This window comes from Bactrocera oleae, chromosome X (genome assembly GCF_042242935.1).
Source record: "Bactrocera oleae isolate idBacOlea1 chromosome X, idBacOlea1, whole genome shotgun sequence".
Classification (NCBI taxonomy): Eukaryota; Metazoa; Arthropoda; class Insecta; order Diptera; family Tephritidae; genus Bactrocera; species Bactrocera oleae.
The window spans coordinates 27,525,006-27,546,449 of NC_091541.1; the positions used below are offsets into that span (position 1 = coordinate 27,525,006).

At 35.1% G+C, this 21,444-nt stretch overlaps 1 protein-coding gene and 1 long non-coding RNA gene across 12 annotated transcripts in view; one reads left to right on the plus strand and one right to left on the minus strand.

The window, feature by feature from the left end:
- The window catches only part of PMCA (plasma membrane calcium-transporting ATPase 3), a 205,597-nt gene extending 185,130 nt beyond the window's left edge, over positions 1 to 20,467 (minus strand). For 9 of the 11 annotated variants that reach the window (XM_070112627.1, XM_070112626.1, XM_070112624.1 and 6 more), the window contains exon 1: positions 20,309 to 20,467. The gene's annotated coding sequence lies outside the window, so the exon portion shown is untranslated. Of the gene's footprint in view, positions 1 to 12,084; positions 12,304 to 12,325; positions 12,481 to 20,308 lie in introns of those variants that run through there. The other 2 variants (XM_036365740.2, XM_036365739.2) reach the window with 2 other exon arrangements.
- On the plus strand, positions 330 to 3,260 carry LOC138858137 (uncharacterized). Its single transcript, XR_011397365.1, has 2 exons — positions 330 to 1,794; positions 1,946 to 3,260. It is a non-coding gene; the product is annotated as an uncharacterized lncRNA (long non-coding RNA).
- Positions 20,468 to 21,444: the final 977 nt, after the last annotated feature.

Genomic DNA, 21,444 nt, shown 5'->3' on the forward strand with positions numbered 1-21,444 from the left:
AACTGCGCATGTGCTTGCCATAGCCAACTGTCTGAATCTCGCGACCTTTTAGAGGCGAAAAACGATAATAGCTTTGTTCAGCTTCTGTTTGGCCTAGTTGCACGTAAGGGCATTGAATTTTGCTACGTGTGTATTGTATATAGATGATCAAATATTATGTATTAAAATATGCTATACCAATTTATATTTCAAACATTCAATAGTACTTTGGACAAAGATAAATAGATTTAATTAGAGGACATATATGGACATATATAACAAACAAATTTTATGTTTCAAATAATTTCGTAAACCTCTTTCCCAAAACATTCAATTTCCAAATCCTATATCAGACATGTAATTATAGAAGTAATTTTCGATTGTATAAACATTGCAGAATAATGTTTATAAATAATTTACAATTGTTCATAATAGGCAACCAACATCGAAATCCACCCCCTTTCTGCATTTACAAATCTCTTTATAGAAAAAATATAGCGAATTTCTGTACGCATTGATGAATTCCAGATGTTATTCCCTATATTACTCGTACACAAGTATATCTTTTCTGAAAACTTTTTATGTCTTTACAAATAAAACAACCACACTAAGATCTGCTATAAGTTATATGTTCTGCATGTATGAAAAATATTGGACGAATATGTATCTGATTAGTAAAAGTATAACAAATTACAAATAAAATATAATGAAAGCTACGACGCAAGACAACGTATTAGCTGGTGCTTTGTATGAAATGTAGCGCCTATGTTACCAGTTTACTATGCTACATTGAATTCTTACTAATAGCATGAAATACGCAAAGCCACACACAAGGGCATAGCAGTAATGTGTAACAAGTTTTACTGATTTGTAAATAGCACATCTTATAAATATATGTATATATAAATTACGTGCCACATTTTGTCCGGGGTAAACTTCTAAACTGTTGAACGAATTTTAGTAAAATTTAGAATAGTGTATCCAGTTTGATCCAACTTAAAAAATAAGCTAGTTCATATCTCAATTATGTTAAAATAAAAATAATAAAAATCATAAATAAAACAAGGAAAACCGCTCAACTTTCGCTGCAGCGTACCTATATTATCAAATATTAAATAAAAAAGTTTTCCATACAATGACATGTATTTTATCGTTCACTTGAACGTGTGCCAAGTTCGATATCTCAAAAACTGAGAGACTAGTTCGCGTATATACAGACAAACGGACATGGCTAAATCGACTCAGCCCATTATACTGATCATTTATAAATATATTTTTATAGAGTCTCTGATTTTCTGGGTGTTGCAGACATCATGGTATTAAAACATATATTTCTAAACATAAACATGTGTTCCAAAATTAATATTTATTCGGATTTTAATTTAAATGCCATATTCCGAGAAAAAATAACTGAAAATATTCTTGAAGCACCCATTTTGACTGCGAAGTTTAATGAAGAAATGGTTCTGTTGCAGATGACCAGTCTTCAGAAGTCTACAGTTTGCCATTGATATAACTTTCGCTATGTCTATAAATAAGTCTCAAAGACAAAAATATCTATTTGCAGTTTAGATTTTGAATCATTTCATTTTCAAAATTACAAGTAGAATCCCTTGGATCATACCGGCTAGAAGAATCGTGGAACTCCGCCCCAATTTCCCTACCGAAGCAGCTGTTTTAGCTAATGAGTGTGACACCTTACGCCATGCCGATCCCCGAATAAGGGATCTCAATTCGGAGATTCGGCACATGGTAAACCAGCATAAGCGGACAAAATGGATAAAGCATTTGAAATCTTGTAATTTCTCCACCAGTGTGAGTAAGCTTTCGACTACTGTCATGGCCTTGTCAAATCCGAAGAGGCATGAACACTGGGTTAGAATCCAATTCGAGGGCCATGCCTCCTCGGACTCAAAGAAGTGCACATACATCTTTAGCCGGCAATTAACATTGCACCCTTTAACAGACAAGACTAAATGATGTGTTACCCGACAGATGCGTAAAATGCCAAAAGACACGCCACTTTCACCGATGAGGAGGTTCAGTGTATCATCAACAAGACAAAGCGTCATAAACGCCAAGATAGTGCATGGCCTAAAGCAGAATCCACCCTGTGAGAAGACGTAGCATTGAATCTGTCAAAAGCTTTTGACATAGTTAATAATACAACGGTACTTAAGAACATCGAACAATCCACGCTCCCTCCAGGGCTGAAGAAGTGGACAATGAAGGACTCGCTTGCCGGCAGCTCATGGGGAAAGTACAAAGAAACGTTGTTGGCAACATACAAGGCAATCGGCCGGGTGGTCTTAAACTACGCTGCACCGATATGGTCACCTAGATGTAGTGCAACGCAGACGAGGAAGCTTCAGACATGTCAGAACACTGCACTTCAGACCATCACGGGAGGCCTCTTGACGTCTCCAGTCGAACATCTACACAGAGCGGCCCGTATGCATCTGGTTAAGGAACACAACGAGCTCCTCTTCAAGCAGTTTCTGGTGGGATGTTTTCATAGAAACCACTCCTGAAGTCGTCTGCTTGAAGCGGGACCGCCTCCGAGGAGCATCAAGAGGTTCTTTCTTGACTACGTCTACGACATTGAACAGTACACCGACCAGACTTCGGAAGCAACCAACTGCAGACATACACTGAACACCATTCACAAGGGTTCCATCAACACCTTGACCGTCTCCCTCTCAGTGAATGGCGTACTTGGAGTCAAACGACCACCCATTGCAGATAAAGAGCTCAACTTGTCACGAGAATCTAGAGTGACTCTTGCGCAACTTCGTTCTGAGTACTGTAACAGGTTAAACTGCTACTTATCCAAAATCGATCCCGGCATACCAAATATAGATATGTCCAGCATGCAACGAGTCACCGTATGACACTAACCACCTCTTTGAATGCCACCATGCAAACTCCACCCTTCCGTTAGATGACTTCGAAGACAGTCAACCTGTACCTTACCACCCAAGCGGGGATTAAATAACCGCTACAACAACAACATGTGTTGATACTTCGGCAGACAGTATGTTATAAAAGTATTCGATAATTTTTATAAAGAGTTACTTGATTTTAATATGTTAATTTAATTAGTTTTTAATGCATTACTTTCAACTCTGCGTGGCACGGCAGTTGTATTGTCAAATTACAATTGTAAATAACTCATTTTATATGTTATAAATTTTAAAGAGATCCTAGCGATATACATTTCATTTAAAACATGTTCGTCTTAACAATATATTAATTTAAATATAATATAAATTTCAGAAGAATTTAACCGGCAAATGATTTCTATTTAGGGGGAAATATGGTTTTAAAATTTTTCGAATTTTTTTATTTTAACTTTGAATGAATGCATAACATCTCAACAATGTTGTCTCTAAATTACAATGGGGAGCAAAATTGACGAAGTTATAACTATTTTTATACCTGTCTTATATATGCTTTACATCAGATTTCAAAACTCGGCGCCAATAATAAATTCAAAACTACTGCATCGATCGCTTTAAAAATTTTAATACTAATTCTGTACATAATTTACGAGGTATCGCCGAAAAATTATTTTCAAAAATGGAAAATTGACAATTGAAAACAACAATTCCCACAATAGCCGGTTCTACGTTACCGGAATTGACCCGGGTTTTATCCGGCCAAGGGCTGTTATTTCGGCGATCTAACCCTGTATGGATCGGTAAGTGTTAGTTAAAGTTTGTCGTCATTAGAGCAACGCCTAGCAGCAGGGTTGCTCCGTATCCTTTTGACCCGTGCTGGCATCGGTTCTTCAATTCTTCTGCTGCATTTGCGCAAAAAAGCTCCATCTAAACTCCACCTCGTTTAGGTGCAACACATGCATTGGATGGAGCCATCTTAAGACCTGCTCAGGCCTTAAGACCCATAGGAAGTGGACCACGAGTTACGTGGCTGCCAACGCACTACTGCGACACCTACCTCAACGGCAGTGCAACCTGCACCATGTTTTCGCACTGCGCCGCCATTCCTGTCGAGTAGCCAAGAAAGGACATCCACGGCCCTAAAGAGCTCACACAGGCAGCATGACTCCCAGTCAGGCCATAGCTGTCCGGTCAGGCGATGTCGAGCTCGAGATATTTAATATATACATCCCCCCAGTTACATGTTGCCCAACAGGATATCACCCGAATATAGATGCGCTACTACGTGGTGAAAACCGTTTGGTGCTAGGCGACTTTAACGCGCATCACGATCTTTGGCATTCCTGCCTGTCAAACGATCGTAGGGGGATGGAGCTGGCGAAACAGATTGACGATTCGACATTCTGCACAACGAATGACGAAGGCCCCACTAGAATTACGGGCACCTGTAATAGCTCGCACGATATTACCATCGCTAGCAGTGGTCTGATAAATTGCATAACCTGGCGACCTATGCTAACACTCGCATCAAACCATTTGCCCATAATTATCTCGATCGAGAAACCTCCCGACTTTATTTCTGTGGACAACCGCACCTTCATTAACTTTAATAAAGCTAACTAGGTCGGCTTCACAGAATTTACTGAGTACCTTCAACGCACTACCCATTCCTACGGACGTCATCGTTGGCGAGCGTCAATTCCGCAAGGTGATCGCTGCTGCAACCGAAGCAGCTGTATTAGCAAACGAGCGCGACACCTTACGCCATGCCAATCCCTGTGATCCCCGAATAAGGGATTTCAATTTGGAGATTCGGCAAATGGTAAACCAACATAAGCGGACAAAATGGATGGAGCACCTGAAGTCCTGTAATCTCTCCACCGGTGTGAGTAAGCTTTGGAATACTTTCAAGGCCTTGTTTAATCCGAGGAGACATGACGACCGGAATGAAATTCAATTCGATGACCATGCCTCCTCGGACCCGAAGAAGTTCGCGATCTATGTTAGTCGACAGTTTACACTACACCCTTCAACCGACAAGGCCAAACGATGTGTTACCCGACAGATGCGTAAAATGCCAAAAGGCACGCCACTTTTACCGATGGGGAGTTTCAGAGTGCCAATAACAAAACCAAAACGTCCAAGTCCATTGACCCAAATGCAATAAACAAGTTGATGCTAAAGCATCTAAGCTCGAAAAGGGGTAAGCTATCTACTCAAGGTCCTCAACCTGTCGCTGACCACTCTTCAAATACCCGATGTGAGGAAAGTCGGAAGAGTGGTTCCACTACTGAAACCTGGAAAACCCGCCAAAAAAGGGGAGTCTTATCGTCCGATAACTCTCCTTTCCCCAGTAGTGAAGACACTTGAGGCCTTGCTATTCCCGACATTCACTCACCACCTGAGTCTAACAGACCATCAGCGTGGCTTCCGAAAAGTGCACAGCACCATCAAAGCACTTAGCGTCATAAAAGCCCAGATAGTTAATAGCCTAAACCAGTAGCCACCCTGCGAGAGGACGATCCTCGTAGCGTTGGACCTGTCAAAAGCTTTTGACACAGTCATCCACACAACGCTACTTGAGGACCTAGAACAATCCACGCTCCCTCCAGGGCTGAAGCGGTGGACTATGAACTACCTGAGCGGTCGAAATTCATCCGTACTGTTTCGAGGTCAAAGCTCCAAACTTAGAAGAAGTAAACAGGGGGTTCCTTAGGGTGGTGTCCTCTCCTCACTACTGTTCAATTTCTACATCTCGAAACCCCCCCAACCACCAGTGGGAATTTCCGTGACTTCGTACGCTGATGACTGCACGATATTGACGTCGGGCAATGGAATCGATGGAATGTGCTCGAAAGTAAACAGCTATCTCTCCTACCTTTCTCGCTTCTTCTCTGCAAGGGCTCTGACACTCTCCCCCCTAAGTCCACAGCGACTATTTTTACAAACTGGACAAATAAGTACAGACTGGATCTAAACATTTCAGTCGATGGCACAAAAATTTCGACAGTCAACAACCCTAAAATTTTTGACGTTACATTAGGCAGTCTGTGCTCCTTCACTCCTCACACGACCGCGATAACTGCCAAAGTACAAAGCCACAACAAAATCTTCAAATCGCTTGCCGGCAGCTCTTGGGGAAAAGCCAAAGAAACGTTGCTGGCAACATACAAGGCAATCGGCCGGCCGGTTGTTTTTGTTGTAGCGGCAGAGTTCTGCCAAGTTGACAGTCCTAGACCGGATTAAATCCGGGTCCGTTCCGGTTACGTAGATCCGACTGTTGTGGGATCAGAACGGCCGGTCCTAAACTATGCTTCTCCAATATAGTCGCCTGGATGTAGTGCAACGCAGACGAAGAAGCTTCAGACTTGTCAAAACACTGCACTTCGGAATATCACGGGATGCCTCTTGATGTCTCCAATAGAACACCTGCACAGTAAGGCTCGTATGCTTCCTGTTAAGGAACATAACGAGCTCCGCTCCAAGCAGTTCCTGCTGGGCTGTTTTCGCAGAAGTCACCCCTACAGTCGTCTGCTTGAAGCGGCACCGCCTCCTAGGAACATCAAGAGGTCCTTCCTTGATTACGTCGACGACATCAGACAGTACGCCGAGCGGACTTCGGACGCAACGAACTTTAGAGAAGCACTGCCATTCACAGTGGAGCCATCAAAACCTTCACCGACTCCCTCTCAGTGAATAGCGTACTATGAGTCAAACCACCACCCATAGCAGACGTAGTGCTCGAGTTGCCTCGCGAAACCAGAGTGATCCTAGCGAAACTTCGTTCTGGATATTGTAGCAGGTTAAATTCCTACTTATCCAGAATAGACCCCGCCATTCCAAACATATGTCCTGCGTACAATGGGTCCCCGCTTGTCCGAAGAACCCAACTCATCTAACACCCATTTCCCTATGGTATGACGAAACAGTTCGTTTCCTGAGCCTCCCGTTAGATTACCTCGACGACAACCAAACCATAACGTATCACCCTAGATGGGACTAGGTAACCGTTACAACAACAAAAACTATTATCTAACGAATGAATCTTGATTTAACGTTTTCTGATGATCCAACACCGAGTTATGAGGAACACCGCAACCTTCTTTTTTTCCGAGACGCCTTCGAATAATTGAGTAGTTTTTAATATTTCTTCATAAAAGTTTTACACAATATTCTTCAAATATCATACTATAATGTACTAATTGTTTCACTAAATAGATTTCAATTTTTTCATTAAAAAAAATCACAAAAATGTGCCTTTTTTTCACATGAATTAACCCTATTCTCCCCTTGACAAAAATAATTTTGTGTAAAATAAATTGTGATAGATAATAAATCTTATGAAGGAATAGGCAATTATTTTTTTGGTCGGCTTTAGAATAACGTCCCAGGCTTTCGGGGATAAAATGGGTATGGGCGGATAGAGGAGATCCTCCAGATCAAGAATATATATAGATATAGCCGCGGGAAACTTATAGTTTTCGAGATATTTACGTTTAAAGTTGAAAATTTCAACCATTTAAAGTACGTATTTTTGCGATTTAAAATGAATTATACGCTTATATTTTTCACTTTTACCTATATCCACTAACACTAGACTAATTCGTTTTTAGAAATTTTTTTTATATTAGATGCTGCAAAAATAGCTTTATTTCAAAATTTTAATCATTCTTCAATTTTATTAATTTTGACAATAACAAAATGGTTGTGAATGAATGAAATGAATGGTCAAAACACCAGTGTTGCCATACTAATATATTTTGTAAACGAAGAAAAATAAAATAAACAGAGAGATTGTACCCTAGATACAGGAAACAACGCAAAAAGAATTTCTGCGCGTAAAAACATTGGTACACCCCGGTGTTGGATCGACCAGGGTTTTTTTTTTTGAAGTGCGGCCGAAGGCCGCCAACACAAAAAGAAGTTCTGCGCAAAAAATATTTTGATACACCCCGGTGTTGGACCAAACAAGGTGGAATCGATGGCATGTGTTCAAAAGTAAACGGCTACCTCTCCGATCTTTCTCGCTTCTTTTCTGCAAGGAACTTAACACTCTCCCCCACTAAATCCACAGCGACCATCTTCACCAATTGGACGAAGGAGTACAGACTGGACCTGAACATTTCAGTCGATGGCACAAAAATTCCGACAGTAAATAACCCTAAAATTTTAGGCGTCACTTTGGACAGTCTGTGCTCTTTCACTCCTCACACGACCGCGATAACTGCCAAAGTACAGAGCCGCAACAAAATCCTCAAGTCGCTTGCCGGCAGCTCATGGGGAAAGGACAAAGAAACGTTGTTGGCAACATACAAGGCAATCGGCCGGCCGGTCCTCAATTATGCAGCCGCAATATGGTCGCCTGGATGTAGTGACACGCAGAATAAGAAGCTCCAGACTTGTCAGAACACTGCACTAGGGACTATCACGGGGTGCCTCTTGATGTCCCCAATCGAACACCTACACAGCGAGGCCCGTATGCTTCCGGTTAAGGAACATAATGAGCTCCTCTCCAAGCAGTTTCTGCTGGGATGTTTTCGCAGAAACCACCCCTGCAGACGCCTGCTTGCAGCGGAGCAGCCTCCTAGGAACATCAAGAGGTCCTTCCTTGACTACGTCGACGACATCAGACAGCACGTCGACCAGACTTCGGACGCAACTAACTTCAGACAAGCACTGACCGCCATTCACAGTGGAGCCATTAACACCTTCACCGACTCCCTTTCAGTGAATGGCGTAATACGAGTCAAACCACCACCCATTGCAGACACAGAGCTCGAGTTGCCTCGCGAATCTAGAGTGACCCTCGCGCAACTTCGTTCTGAATACTGTAGCAGGTTAAACTCCTACCTATCCAGAATAGACCCCGACATACTAAACACATGTCCTGCATGCAATGAGTCTCCGCATGACACTAACCACCTCTTTGCATGCCCTACAAACCCCACTCATCTAACACCCCTTTCCCTATGGTCCGACCCCGTCGAAACAGCTCGTTTCCTGGGCCTTCCGTTAGATGACCTCGACGACAACGAATCTAGAATTTATCACCCAAACGGGGATTAGATAATCGTTATAACAACAACAACCAACCAAGGTTATTTTTTTTGAAGCGCGGCCGAAGGCCGCCAACGCAAAAAGATGTTCTACAAGAAAAAGTAATATTGTCATAGAGGGTATAACATAATACTTAAAATCAATGCTTTGTAATAGCTTATTTCTCTAGGTTTTGGATTCCTGTATTTGGGGTATTATCTGTTTTAATTTCTTTCAGTTCAATTACAAAAGATGTCGATAAGGTAACACTGGTTATTTGAAATTTTGCAACCCTTTTGTTATTGTCAGAATTAATAAAATTAACCAATAATTTAATTATTGAATTAAACTATTTTTGCACTATATAATATAAAATAAATGTGTACAAACGAATTAGTGAAGTGTTAGTGGATATAAAAGTGGAAAATATAAGTGTATAACTCATTTGAAATCGAAAAAATGCGTACTTTAAATAGTCGAAATTTTAAACTTTAAACCCAAATATCTCGAAAACTATAGGTTTCCCGCGGCTATATCTATATATACGTTGTACTAAAGTTTTCCCTTTTTTTTTAATGAACCAGAATTCGTATTGATGAAAAAGCGAGAGCTTGTGTTCTTATAACCCACAAACAAGAAAACACGTTACACAAATAAAAAACTTTCATCCAAAAACTTGATTTTGATCGTCCAGTTGGTATGACAACTATATACTAAAATAATCTGATCCGAACAATTTCTTCAGAGATTTTACCGTTAGCTTAGACAATTTTCTATACCAAATTTTATGAAGCAGATCATTTATATATATTTTTTAAAGGGTCTCCGATGTTTCCTTCTGGATGTTACTAACTTTATATACCCTGTTCAGGGTATAAAAATAGGAATCATTTAAGTTAAGTACGATCGAGAGATGCTGGAATTGTACCACATGTTTTTTTAAATAATAATAGTACCGCTTCAACCATTAATAATATTATAAATAAAACAACATATCAAGATATCTGAACTGGTACATACTTGTATTAAATTGTTGGGAAAACTTTAGTTTAGCATCCCACGATTTCAGGGTTAAGGGGGATATGGTTGGATAGAGGAGATTCTCCAGATCACGAATATATATAATTATTGCCGCCGGAAACTTATAGTTTTCGAGATATTTGCATTTTAAGTTGAAAATTTCACAAATTTCATTTTACAATTTCTCGATTTATGGTTATCTTTTCTTTTATATTATGCACCTTTACACACAAGCACTTCACTACAATGTTTCTACATATTTATTTTATATTAAATATTTAAGTATTTGCTTTAAATAGGCATTTAATTTTTACACAATTTTCGTAATATGAACAATAACAAATGGGTTCCATGTTGTCAGATAATAAGTGTTGCCATATCCAAACGGATGAAAGCAATCAAAATAAATAAAAAAAACCCAATCACCCTCTACAAAATATTATATTATGATCTTAATTTTCCATTTTAATAAAAGAAAAAGGTTTTACGGCTTAAACGTATGTTTTATTGCATCTGATAATTTCACAAATGGATCATGATGCTGATTTACTATATTTTTACGCCATATGTATTCGTATATAAAATTTTCAAAATCTTCACTGTTATTGTAATTATCCTTAATAAAAATTGAAGTTTATAGAGAGTGATATATTCTCTTTAACATTACTTTTTTTTTGTTAAGATTTTTTATTTGCACTGGGGGCCTTCGGCCGCGCTTCAAAAAAATAACCCTGGTCGGTCCAACACCGGGGTGTTCATAATTCAATCGCGTCAAGCTTCTTTCTGCACAAGCGGCCTTCGGCCGCGCTTCAAAAAAATAACCCTGGTCGGTCCAACACCGGGGTGCTATAATTTAATCGCGTCAAACTTCTTTCCGCACTGGCGGCCTTCGGCCGCGCTTTAATAAAATAACCCTGGCCAATCCAATACCATAATTTATCAATATTAGAGAATGAACAAAATTATAGTTCATGTATTTGGGGTGTAATCCTCTTTTATTGTTTATTTTAATTCGCTTTCAAAATATATATTTATATATATATATATATAATAGATATGGCAACAGTATTTATCTGACAACATGGAACCCATTTGTTTTTGTTCATATTACGAAAATTGTGTAAAAATTAAATGCCTATTTAAAGCAAATACTTAAATATTTAATATAAAATAAATATGTAAAAACATTGAAGTGAAAAGTTAGTGTATAATAAGTGCATAATATAAAAGAAAAGATAACCATAAATCGAGAAATTGTAAAATGAAATTTGTGAAATTTTCAACTTAAAATGCAAATATCTCGAAAACTATAAGTTTCCGGCGGCAATAATTGTATATATTCGTGATCTGGATAATCTCCTCTATCCAACCATACCCCTCTTAACCCTGAAATCGTGGTATGCTAAACTAAAGCCCACCCAAATTGTTTATGGCTTTCATTGCAACGAATACGGAAAATTTACCATAAAAATAATTTACATATATCTACATATAAAATATAAAGAATCTGTTCAAAATATTATTTCTCGAAAACTTAAATTATTTTCTCAAAAAAAACTTGCTTATACATATGGTGTCTTACACAACGAAGGTTTACTTATTTTGCTACGAGGGTATCTCTGAGCAAACATTCATTTGAAATGAGCTTAAAAAGAGAAAGTAAATGCTGTAAATATGAGAATTACCACAGATTAATTTTATATATATGTATATAAGGAACATTTCAGACAAAACACGCCGCACAATACAATACATGAGATATGTGGATGCCTAAATTAAGTCGGGAGAAAATATAATTATTGCAACCGAAATTTATGATTTATTTGTTCAACATTATTAACAAGATACCTACGGTATGATGATATATACGAAAATCCATTTTTGTTAATTTATTTAATCATTCTCTAGCACATGCTTTGTCAGAATAATTTGATGACTTATAAAACTTTTTTTATCTATTAATTTCAACTTTTAACTTCGATTGTACCCATCCCACTCCTAACGAATTGCAACTTATATATGTGTATAGATATTCACAGTTAGGCACTAATATTTCCAATTGTTTTCTTGGCAAGTTTTATTATCAACATCAAATTAATTATCACAGATTTTATTCAAATAATCAATAACATATAACATGATATATTACCACTATTAATGCAGCAAGGATTTACAAAAACAATATACCAGGTAAATCAATTCGTAAAATAAATTATGTTAACCGTGCCGTAAGCAGCGTACAATTACGACGAACAAGGCGAACAAGAGAACAAACGAACGAATGAGGCGACACATCCACCGCGAAAAGACAACACCCGGACAATGTACACTAAGAAATGTGGAAATTGCACTGTGTATATTCAAAACAACACTTATGTACTTTATCTCACGGAATTATGCTATCCGTTTGGCAGCTAGCTATGTCGTAATTTCGTGGTATCTTTGTGCATGCACACAAAATTTCTGACGGACTATCCTCCAACAAATTTACTAATAGTTCAAAAAATTTTGTTAAACTAAGTCAAAAAATCGACCTTACTACACTGCATTCCATAGATAAAATCATGGTATAAGGGAGTAGCGAAAGTCTCAGTCAAAATAGTTTCGCCACCTCTGAGGTGTACGTTCACAATAAAACCAACATGGTGGCCATGGTGAATTAGGGTGGCGAGGGGCTAAAACGGGTTGCGCATAGCAGAAAAGCCTAAATAATTATTTATAAATTTTTTAAATTTTGGTTATTAATTGATGTTTAATGCTAACAATATATAATATCATACCATGTTGATATAGGTAAATATGCGGCATATTTTTAAGCATTTTAAATAACTTATTAATGGGCAAACTGAAAATTCAATTTAACTATGAGTGGACGGGAAGAAATAACTATTGTAACAAAATTTGATACTATAAGTAATAATAATTTATATAATCAAAAAGCAAAACTTATCATTGTCATACAAGTGATAATAATTCATTTAAACAATAAAGCAAAATTTATCAATGTAATTATATCAAGAAATTTTACTAGTGCTCTAATTTAAGTATAGATTTATTTAATCACAAATTTTATTTACAATTTACATATCAGCAATTAATAGTGGATATATGTACAATAGTTTATTACAACTTTTGACATACAAAATTACCATATTATTATATAGTTCTTAGTTTAGTTTTTAAATATATAGACTTCTAAAATAATATAATTTTTGAAGTTGCAATATCTTTATAGTATAAAATACGGTAGGCATATCAGGTAGTTGTCTTGTATTTCAGCATGTAGCCATTATAATATGTACAATATTTTACATATAACCCTTTACATAAATCAATTACCATATTGTTATATAATTCTAAATTTAGTTTTCAAATATATAGACTCCTAAAATAAATAATTTGTTGAAGTTGCAATATCTTTATAGTATAAAACATTTTATAAGGGTATAAAATACGGTAGATATATTTCTTTTTTAAGAAGTATTATAAAATTAGCTTGCGCAACACTGTTACGCAATGCTCAATAGCAATACTGGCATTTGAATTTATTAACACCTTTTAGTCAAACGCATTAATACACACCTGCTTATTGATAAAAATTCTTGTTTGAGCAGTTTTATCAGGAGCAATATGAAATATTCTTTATTTTACGAAGATTGTATTGCAAATTTATAAACATTGCCCTCAATTTCGTTGAATAAGCATTTTCCGCATGCCGTTATTTGACATGGTTGCTTAATTGCATCTTACATTTTTCTGTGGTGAATATTTATTAAGTTACCACAGTAAAAAAAAGGCATAAATATATATCGTAATTATTCTGAAATTTGCAAATAATAGCCGCTTTTTTAAGAACATATATTAAAATAAACTTATTTTATTTTGAAAACATATTAAAGTTTTACATATAATCAATATTTTTTGGACAACTTTTTCATAAATTAAGAGAAAATAGCAAAATGCTACCATTTTCCGATTAACAGTCGGCCATCTTGGCTATCAATAGAAACTCAACCCCTAGGCGGACTTGACGCTTATCCATGGACCCCTCTCAGCTGTAGCATTGTTTACATCCATCAGCTGATTCTATCTCTACTCCCCCTTTACGATGGATAAAATCATAGATGGTATAAATCTACTTATATGCTTATACAATTTCTACAAGTAACCATCCTAAGATTTTCGCTATATACACGCTTAAATGTTCCAATCTATTACTAAAGTAACACTCGGTACGAATTGCTTACAAGTATTCTACTACTAAAAAGTGAAAAATAAACCTCAAATCTGCTACAATGTGCTGCCGTGTTATGTTTTAAAAATTATAACTTTAAGAATCTTTTTATTGTATAATCGAATATTTTTCGATTATTAAATATCCTAAAAATTAAATTTACCTTTAATAAGTATATAGCTGTGAATGATTAAGAATCTTTTGTGAATATTATTAACTAATGAGTACATTGTTTGGATTATTATTATGTTGTTCATGAATTACAACCGATTTCTTTTATATATTTTCTTGTTTTAAGTGATTATTTCGACTTATATCGTTAATGTAATTACTATCCATGAAGTGTGCCTGATTTTATATACATATATTTTTTTCTAGTTATATTTTTTATGAAAATTATATTTTTAGAACTGTTTATATTATACGGATGACTATAGGTCTCATGGGGAGCTGAAAACCCAACACAAATTGGTAACACGCCTACATTGCATCCTCAGAGGTGGTGAGGAAAAACAATAAATATGTAATAAACTTTTATTTCGAAATTATTTTTAATAGTTTTCATTAATGTTTTCTATTACCAATACCTGTACACAAAAATGTTATTAAACTGCATTTCTTTTATATACATCTCTGTGTCAGAAATCAAAGAATCAGCTGTTTTCCTATGCGTGTAACAAAGCTGAGATCTGATCGAAATCTGACTTTTAGGGCACATAGATTTAAATAAAAAGAAGTAGTTTAATAACTTTTTTGCAAAATGGTATTGGTAATGGAAAACATTAATGAAAACTTTCAATGATATTTTCGATATAAAAGCTTATTGCATATTTATTGATTTACCTCTGAGGATGCAATTTAGGCGCGTTACCAACCTTTTTTTTGTTGTTTGGTGTCCCAGAAGGCCTATATTCACCAATATAATATAATACATACAGTTCTAAATCAATTTATTTTTGGATAGCAATTATATTATATTAACAATATAAGTCGATATAATCACCTTAAATAAAAACCAAAATGAATATATAAACCCAGGTACAATTCAGTTGTATTCATTAACAAATTCATGACAAAACAATCTTCTTGCAACAACAACAAAATAGGGTAAAATTCATGAGCAACAATAATAAAAAATCCAAACATTATACTAATTAGTAAATAATCCTAAGAAAATATCCTAAATCACTCACAGCGATATACTTGTTAAATGTAAATTTAATCTTTAGGCGTTTTAATAACCAAAAAATATTTGAATATGTAATCAAAACATTCTTAAAGTTATAAATTTTAAAACATAACACGGCAACTCACTGTAGTAGATTTGAGGCATTTGGACGTTCTAGTAGCAGAATGTTAGTAAGGAATCCGTACCGAGTCATGTTTTTGAGTGATTTTAGTGAAAATCTTAAGATTGGTTACTTGTAGATATCTACAATGGTATATAGGAATACATTTCATAAGCTAATTTTAATGCCATATTGCATTTATATATATATTTGCATAGTGCGTATCAAAAAAGGTTTGTAAAATTCTAATTTCTGAGCATATTGTGCATATACGTCATTATATAAGCCTACTAGTAACTAAAGAATCAGATATTTTCCTATGTGTGTGAAACAGCTGTGATCACCTGATGGAATATGCCTTTTTTTGACACCGATTTTTAAAATAAAGGATGTAGTTTATCAATTTTTTATGAACATATATTCGTAATGGAAATAATAATGAAAACTTTCAATAATATTATCGAAACAAATGAGTTTTATATATTTATTGCTTTTCCTCACCACCTCTGAGGTTGCAAGATAGACGCGTTACCGATCACAATAATATTTTTGATAAAATTGGAAACATTAAATAATATTTCAATACAATAAATAATAATTTAAATAATACTATGTAAATTGAATCTTTACGAATTATAACAACCGAAAAATATTTGAATATGTAATAAAAAGTTATAAATTTGTAAACTTAACACGGCAGCACACTATAGCAGATTTGTGTCATTTGGACGTTTTAGTAGAGAATATTGGATGGCAACCTGAAAACCCCAAACTTTAAAGTATTGCAGAGGGAAAAGGAATACCGAATTACCTAACAACCCTGCTAGTAGAAACGAGTGAGAGGCAATTTACACACAGACTCTTTTGTAACCCAAACCGGTTTATTGTTGTCGAGGGGACGACGAGGAAAGACGAAGGCACCGTGCCACTTGTGTTCGGGTGGCACGCTTTGTGTTCTTGTTCGTAATAGCTCGCAGCTACCCTTTGCAGCATTCCTTTTCACTTTCAAATTTTTTGAACGGTTGCAAAAGCGCTCTGTTTCAAGTGAATTCGTTCACAAATTTGAATTCTGCTATCTATTTTTTGTATGTAATATGCAAATATGTATACATAGAATAATAGAAATATTTTGAAAAATTGTAAATAAGGAGAAAATTAAGATACTCAAATATATTCAATTTACACTTTTAATAACAGCGACACCAAAAGAAAACTTGCCGATAATGAGGGCAAAAGAGTCCCAATGTAAGAGCACACTCAGCTGATTGCTTTCTTGCAACGCAGGGTTGCCAGTCTTGATATTTTGTAGTAATAAAAAAAAGTACGTGTGGCACTCGAAGACTGTGCGGTAAAGCTATTGCAAAGCATTTTTTAGTAACTTATGCAACTCTAATTATTTATTTATATTTTATATTTTATGCAGTATTATTGTTGCTTTGATATTAATTCAAGTTTTGCCTCTGATATTAATTCAAGTTACACTCTTTGAGCGTGGTGTTCGATATGTAAACAAATTATTTTTCTTTTATTGAATAAATAAGAAGTTCATATTTCTTACAATATTTGTATTATCTTACAATACATGTAGGTTATTCAGAGAGATGGCAAAAGCTAAAAGTCATAAATTGAATAACTTTCAGATGTTCCTTCAGGAAGAGAAAAGTGTCAACACGGCAAACACAGAAAAAAGTGACAAAAATGGCAATATAGTTCTTGTCGATTTTAAATATTTTGCAATTCTAAAATATTTTCCATGGCTTGCAAAATCTTTGTCGATATACATATATTCATGCTCATACATAAACATTTCGCATGAATCAATTAGTGTAGATAGTTACATACATTTGTTGCATGGAGAGAGATATACAAACATTACGTGTGTTAGGTTTATTTTTGTTATGGAATTTCTTGATTCGGCCGCGGCGTTAAAAGCCCCAAAAAAAAGTTATCCAATAGCTTAATAATAATGTTACTAAATTTGTGACTCTGAATATTGAATAATGTATTTTTAATAATTAAATATTTATTAAATTCCATATTTTATTTGCCATTAAAAAAATTTTATCTAAAATATTATTATTTTTGAATCACCCCGCTGCCTCTTTAATTGATTTGTTCCGCTTGAGATATGCGAAAATACGCCTAAAAGTATGCAAATATTTTGTGCATACTTTGTGATCATGTTAGGTTTATTTCCGTTACGGAATTTCTTGATTCAGTCTCCACGCTCAAAGCCCGCTATGGAATAAGCAATGGAAGCAATAGCTTAAAACTAAACTTTAATATATTTGAAATATTCTTAAACTAACTGAAAATCAGAGCCAAATACATTTATTTATTAATAGATAGACTATATTTAATAGCTGGATTTTAGTTTTTAGCTTTAACATTATGAAAATTTAAAACAAAAAAACCAAGTATGTGCAAAATCATGTATACAAATTGAGCAATGCCAACATGGGTGAAATGGAAAACAAAAGAAAACAACTGCGTTCCACTACAAGCACACTTTTTGAGAAATACGGAAGGGCGGAACGTTGGTGACTGTTTTCAGCATAAGTTGCGTAAACAAAAGCCGTTGTATATGAACCAGCACTATTGGGTAACCAGAGTTGCCGCTCAAAAATTAGTTTTCGTTCAACCCGAAAATTACACGATCAAGTAAATTTGAAGTAAATCCGACAAATACTTGTCGAGTTATTTGATAATTAGCAAAGTGTTCCCGTGCACCCACGAAGCGCGAGCAGGTACCTAGCAGCATCTGCAAAATTCGAATGCGTTTTTCTCAAAACTAAATTGGCGACCACTGTAGCTTGAAAACCGCTTGGTAGATTTTAATAAAATTTATACAGCTTTTTGAAACCATAAAAAAATAGTACTTGCCTGAAGGATTTGTTTGTTTTTTTTGAAATCTCGATTTTTTGTTAACAATTAACTATTATTTTTTTCCCCGAAAATGTGGAAAACATTTTGCTGAGGCTGGGATTGGAAAGAAAGAAAAAGATTCTATTAGGCATCAGATTATCTGTGAATAAAACTCTTTTCCGATTGATTTTAGATGAATCTCCAAAGATTGGTGATAGTCAACACAAACAATCATTTCTTTTGTTATTTTTATACTAATATTATTTTAAATTTCAGTCAAGTCAAGTCGAAACCTTACTTAATGCTGGTATGTTTTTACTGTTTTTAAAATAAAATAGTTTACTGGCAACAAAAATTATTTAAACTTGTAATTTTTTCAAGTCTCTGACTACACCTAACCCTAAACACCCTAATGATTTTACATTTCTTGGGAGATAAGCACTAGCTACTGAGGCTTTCCTGAGGTATTAAAACTACTTATAAATAAGGTGCAAACAGTCTTCATTTATATACATATGTATATCAGAAGTTTAATGCTACGTATTATTAGAAATTTATTTAGTTGTTCGATATTTTATCAGATACTGTTATGTACGAAGTATGACGTTTGTCCACTATTGACGTCACTACTGATACCTTGAACGGCACGTCATTAGGTAAATATGTATTTATGATTTTGAATTAAGTATGTTTGTTAATGGATTGACAACGATTTATTGTTTTATACAAGATTTTTTTAAAGTTGATAATTTCATGAAACGACTGTTGCAAAAAATATCAGGGACGTTCGAGTTATACACATATAATAATTTCAAACAGAACAGATATAAGTAATTATAACTGGTTTAGCTGAAGAAACACATGAGATATCTACGTACCCATATATTTTTATATAGTCGTATATGTGGGCTTAAGTTTGCGTATTTTTATCGAAACGGAAACATTTGAATTTTCTTAAAGAACATACATACATTTATACAAGTGAATGAAATAATCGTGAACACCGAGATCCGTACAGGAAATCTTACAGATCGCCTTTCAGGTTGGGTTAAGCTAAATAACTGATTACTTATCGGGGCGGGAAAGCACACTTGGACTGTTATGTACAGTCCTTTGTGAAGCCAGATGAAAAACTCCTGCAGTTAGATATCAGCTATCAACAGAGCGCCCTGAAACTGCCCAAACCGCCCAAATCTGCTACGGTGCTTTATTTCTATTTCTTGTATTTCGCCTGGATGTCTAAAAGTTTGAGATCCTAGTTTTTTTTAGCCTTGATCTGACAAATGCAGGACATTCGAGGAGGCAGTGTTGGGATGTTTCCATCTCATCTTCGTCCAAGCAGCTGATACAACTGGCCTGCAGTAAAATGTTCAATCTTACCGCATTAATCCTGATTGGACATTGTTCAGTTAAAACTCCTACAACCTTACCTTTGAAGATGATTTGCAGATAAATTGGTCGTGGATTCAAGTCACGGCTTTAAATTAAATTTTAAAATATTGCTTCGGTAAGCATGCTCCAACCATGGAAAACTTTACAAAAAATCAAAGTTTTCGTTTAATCTAACCAGGTTTTATGTAGTGAGTTGCTATTACGGATTATATGGTTACAATACAGTGTGGCAGCCTGGTTTTAGTACGTCGAGGTCACACAGGTTACAAAACGATACGAAAACATGGAGTTATAAATTCAAATCGTCACGACTATAATTTTTTCAATATAATTTCGGTTATTTTTAGTTGAAGCAGTTTAAAGTATATTTAAACAGGTTCCCTTTGGCAAATGATCGTTTTTTACATAAATTTTATGAGCGGGAATTAATTTTTAATCAACAACTCGTTTCATGTATTTAAAGTACGATTGAAGCACTAATTTAAACCCCAGAATTTATAATTTATAATTTATACATATATACATAAAGTCTATGTACCCGTGTTTCACAATAAGGAATTTAATATTTTGATTAAAAGTTCAATAACACTTACATGAGCTAACTATAGACGATACGATATCAAAATCCACGCGATAATTAATTTAATTCGTTCGATTTGTTTGTGATATAAATATAACCGATTTAGTAGGTACGTTTAGCAGCTGACCACGTTAAGGTTTCAACGCATTCACCTTTTCACTAAAAGAAATTTGATTATGGTCGCTAGTATAAGTACTAAAATTGAGGTGCTCTGATTACAAATTATTTGATTTTTTTGATTGCGAATTGTGCAGCGTTTGAATTTTTACCTGCCTATTGAACATGATTTAAATTATCTCTATTATCTCGTCATATTATCAGTTTATTTGCTCATTTACGCTACCACTGCAATGTTGTCTTCGACGACATACATATGTATGTATACAGTAGAGTTACCATAATATATTTTATCATATCAGGTGACAATCATTCAAAGCTATTCATTTGTCAAGTGTTCTTTAATATTATCTTTAAAGAATTCGTAATTTTCTTTAATAACCTAACTGAGAACTAAATAAGCTTCGCAAATTATACAAACTGTTGTGTTATTTTATACAACAACCAATTTTTAAAAGTTTTGCGTTCTTCGCTAAAGCCTAAGCAAAAAATATATTAACTTCGCTATATACCCTTCACAAATTAAAAAGTTTTCCATACAAGGATTATATAGTATAGTGCTATATATATCGGATCAAAAAAATTTGTTCGGAAATTGTAGACTTGCCTTGGACAATAATCCATGTCGAATTTCGTGAAGATATCTCGTCATGGTATTTCATACAAGAACTGGATTTTGATCGTCCAGTTTGAATGGCAACCATATTCTATATAATATAATAAATGAGCAGCTTCTTAAGGAGAAAAGGAGAAATTCAGATCGATATCTCAAAAACTGACTAACTAGTTCGCGTATATACAGACAAACAGACGGACATGGCCAAATCGACTCAGCTCGTCGATGTCGACTCAGCTTTGTGGCAAATTTAATATACCCTATTCAGGGTATAATAGTAACAGCAAATTTACGCAGATACAAATATTTATGTACATATTCAAATTCATACATATGAGGAGTATACAAATACAAAATGTTTGTATACAAGTATACTCGTGTGTATGGATTTATTTCTTGCTCATTTACTTCTGACA